At 38.2% G+C, this 4,589-nt stretch overlaps 1 protein-coding gene across 1 annotated transcript in view; it reads right to left on the bottom strand.

Moving 5' to 3' along the window:
- LOC128247369 (zonadhesin-like) overlaps window positions 1-4,589 on the bottom strand; it is a 60,192-nt gene that overhangs the window by 1,947 nt on the left and 53,656 nt on the right. The gene's annotated exons all lie outside the window — the stretch shown is intronic.

The following is a 4,589-nucleotide window of genomic DNA, read 5'->3' as shown; positions in this document are numbered from 1 at the left end:
TATATACACACAGTAACAGAAAGGGAAGAATTTTGATTATCCCCACGTGGTGAGTTGTAATATAAATAAGAAATTAAAGAAGGAAAATGCACACTTTTTACATAGTCTTAACAGAATTTTTAATATATCTTATATTGCGTTTGTCCACCGATTTCGCTTTCCCTGATGATGACATTAAAATTTATTTAAATACGTATTTTCTTAAGAAAATTTTTTTTTGTCCACGTTGTGTGTGGAAATCAACCATAAGAATGAATGATTAAAAAAGTAGAAAAATCTAAGGAGAGGTAATTGGTTATCATTATCATTGTGGACAGGGGAGGTAATTTTTTATCTTTCGGTAAGGTGGAGGGAGAATATATATATATATATACACAAAAATTTAAAAACTAGTGTAGTGGGGAGAAATATGTACAGCGATGGGAATATAATCGCGAATTAAAATATGTATAGAGATCAAAGTTTGTTATGGACGCATATTTAGACGTGCTCTGTATTTTTCGATGAACATATTTTCTTTATTTAAATGTTCTTGTAATGAAATTGTGTCTTTGCACTGGTAGAAGGGGAAAACTGAAATTTTGTTTGATGTTACCGGCACATCTCTCTATGTGTTCATTTAAAAGAATCTGTGTTTTGCGGGAACTGGATCTGCTCTTTATATAGAGTGGTTCTCTGTCTCAATGCCATACTCGTCTGTCCTATATAGTGATGTCCATAACACGAGCAGGTTATTACATAAATTAGATTCTCAGAGGCACAAGTGAAGTTGGTTTTAATTTTGAACCTCTCTCCTTGTTTGAAAAGGAGATTCGAACCTTCAAGTAGGTTGGGGCATGCTCCACAATTTGGGCATCCACATTTTTTAAACATTGGTTTCGTGGTTGTTGTGAAAAGCTTCGCGTTTGTTAGAAATCTCTTTAGCGATTTGCGATGCTTTTTGCATTTGATGAAATTATGTGCTTTCAGTTAGTAAAGAAATATTTTGCACGATAGTGTTGTATGCCTCATTTTTTCTAGGGTTGTAAATCGATACATACAGTAGTGTTTTGAGATGGAGTGTGGTGTTATGTTTTGTTGCCTTAGTGTTTCTATGTATAATTTCTTGGCACGATTTATTCCATCATCTATAAGTGAGGGTGGATATTGTCTTTCAGTTAGCGTTGTTCTGAGGTCTTGAAGACGAAGGTCCCGAGTAGTTGTATCATACACTATTGTGCAAATCCTTTTCGCCAAATTAAAGAGGATATTTATTTTGATGTGTTTTGATGTGAGCTAAAAAGGAGATATTGCTTCGAGTCCGTTGGTCTATGATAGATGTCAGTTATAATTTGGTTGTTGACTTTCTTAATCATAATATCCAAAAAATGGGAGCTGTTCTGTGCTATATTCCATTGTGAACTGAATGTTATTGTTTATATCATTTAGTGTTGATTTGAATTCCAAATGTTTGTCAAGAGTCTCCTTCCAAATGATAAAAAAAAGTCATCCAGGTATCTTTTCCAGTTTTCTCTCATGTAATGGTGAAATGGATAACCATATTTTTGCCGTGACATTTCATATATGATGAATTCAAAATAACCCATTATTAGGTTCGCAAGAACATGGACTGCTTTCGTTCCCATCGTAATTCCGAATTTTGGCGATAGTAGGTGTCATCAAATAGGAAATAATTCTTCTGGAGTATAAATTTTAAAGATTCAATAATAAAGACCTGATTTAAGTGTTCTAGTATTTCTTATTAGAGAAAGGTGAATGAAGCCTTGTCCAGGAGGAACTGATGTCGTCAAATGGCATCTAAAATTCATCGGGTGTTTCGACCCTGAACCGTAACACCCTCTCGTTGGTGGTTCAGTAGAGGTGGCCAGGTCACTGCTCCTCATCTCTCCCTGGTTTTCAACTTAACTCTCTTCCTCTTTCACAAACTTAATTGCTGCTGTTTCCTTCCCTTGGTGATGATGCTTCTTGCGCCTTTCCTGCTCCAGAGTGTGAGCAAGTGTTGCAAGGATCCTATCATGGCGCCATTTAAATCAGCCTTGAGAAAGTGCTATTCTGCACCCTGCCAAGATGTGTGCCAGGGTGCTGTGCAGGTTTTTTGGCGTCGGTAGTGTGTCACACCGTCCGCAGCAGGAAGGAGATGCGAAAAGGTTTAGCCTCCACAGGTTAGTCTATGTGATCTCTTCTAAGGGAGATCCCATTTAGTCCATGCACCCTAAGATACCAACCCCATATCTCTTGGTTTTCTTCTTTCTTCCTCCTGGTACCGCACCACTTCCTGGGTCATAGCTCACCTCTTTCTGGTGTCTGTTTTCTTCCATTGTCGAAAATAGGAAGAACCAAGACCCTAGCGACCTATGCATCTAACCCCAATGATGTGGCGCAGCTGCAGCATAACTTCAGCCTGAGCGACTGCAGCGCTACCTACCTACTTTCGCCCAGACCTTGTTGTAATACCTGCATATCTTACAAACTCGTCCTTAGAGTCTCTGTACATCATTACAACTTAACATTTTATTACTTTAATTTCCTCCCCTACGTATGACAAGGAAAGTTGTAGATGTCCCGATCTTATGTACAGGTCTATTGAAGTAAAGCTTGGGGTAACACCTAGCCATCTTCGGAGGTATTTATTTATATTCCTCTCCACCCTTTCCACACTTATCATCGGAACATCACACAGCATCAACAACCATATGGGTCTTGTTGGTAGAGCCATGCCCTAAACTTTCCTGGAAGCTCTGATCTATCAATCCTCATCAGCCACTCCTCTGCTTGCTTCACAATGTTGGTGACATTGCTTCTGTCTGACAGCGATTTGTCAAACATCTTTCCGAAGCATTCAATAGGATTTTCCTCTATTGATGGAATGGCCCTCTCCTTGCACTTTCAGCCTGATTTTGTAGATTAATTCCGCTCTTCCCTGATCACCATGCACCTCGAAGTTTTTGGTTTAAACCTCATTCTTGCCCATGTCACCATGTGTTCTTTCTGCATCCACATGGGTTGCAGTTGTTACCGTAATATCATCCACAAAGCCCCTTACTGGATGCGTCTGTCTTCTGTCCAAGCTTGATTTACGAATTCGCCACCACAACCTCGTTTAGGCTTAGCAGCCCTTTCTGTTTGTTTTCACTGTCCTGTTTGTGTTTGACTCTCCGCAAAATCCCAAATTTTATTTAATTTGGTCTGCGGTAGCAACTGTTTTATCGAAAGCGTATCTTGTTGTTAAAAGCTTGAAATATGAGAAACTGACGAAGGGTCGTTCTTTATGTTGTTTGTCTTGTTTTCCATTTGTGTCTTTCGTTGTTCGAAAAAATAGTTCATATTCCATGTACTCGTACTTCGTATTTTTTGTTGTACGTTTCGTGACGTCCTGTACCCACATATTATTATGATTGACCGTTGACTGAACACTATTCAGTTTTTTTTCTCCGTGTTTTTCTCCTTGTCTCCGTATTCTTTCTGTTGAAGAGCGTAGCTCGAAACGTCAAAGACTTTCCGTATTCCCGAGCGTCATACTAATATATCCTTTTGTTATTTACACCACCTGTCCTCGTCTGTTGTTATTATTTGTATATTCTCCCATATATATATATATATATATATATATATATATATATATATATATATATATATATATATATATATATATATATATGTAAGTGTGTGTATATATCTGTGCATCTGTGTTTGTCCCCCAACATCGTTTGACAACCGATGCTGGTGTGTTTATGAGCCCGTAACTCAGCGGTTCGGCAAAAGAGTTTGCCGTGAGTTAGGCTCGTCTGGACTCTTTGACAGGAAGAAATCCAGTTTTACTTTAAAGAAACTTACATCTACACCATGCAGGTCTCTCATTCATTTTGGAAGGATATTGAAGAGCACACATATACAAATATACACATCTGTGTGTGTGCGTGTGTGTATATATGTATATAGAAAATGATCAAAGGTCCCACCCAAGCTATCGGTTCATAAGCCCAGCTTCAGGATTCTGTAGTGTATGTATAATGCAGGTGTAGAATCCCAGAATATTCTTCAGTATTGAACCTGGAAAAGTACAGAACAAGCAGTAATTATGCTTGGAAAATTACAGGACAAGAAGAAAATTTTTTTTTAATATTATTGTCCCCGGAATAGCTGTGAAAACCAGTTTAGAATATTGGTTGAACACCCTTAGAAAACGAAACAGAAGTCGAGAAAAAAACAAATAAAAATGCGGCTAGCACGTCGCTATAAAGGATCGAACACCTATACACCTCACACTCCGGTTAAGCCTTCTGCAGTATTAAGTAAAATGATCCATGACATCAGATACCGTCTTTCATAAGGCTAAATATCTTAAAATTGTGTGTGTGTCGCGAACCGGAAACTGGCAACTGTGTCGTCTCTTTGCCGTACAGTTTCAACATCGTCAGACGAGTCGGCACAGCTCACCAGTTCCCGGCCAACCACGCTACGAGCATATATGTTTATTCCATAAAACTTTATGGATGATTTAGCGAATCGCTAATGAGTATACCAATAATTAAATTAAGCAGCTAGTTAGCAGAGTTTCACCCAAAAGGAAAACAATATATGTATATATA

This window comes from Octopus bimaculoides, chromosome 3 (assembly GCF_001194135.2).
Source record: "Octopus bimaculoides isolate UCB-OBI-ISO-001 chromosome 3, ASM119413v2, whole genome shotgun sequence".
NCBI lineage: Eukaryota > Metazoa > Mollusca > Cephalopoda > Octopoda > Octopodidae > Octopus > Octopus bimaculoides.
The sequence above is the reverse complement of the archived record's forward strand: the minus strand, read 5'-3'. Positions and strand labels throughout refer to the sequence as shown.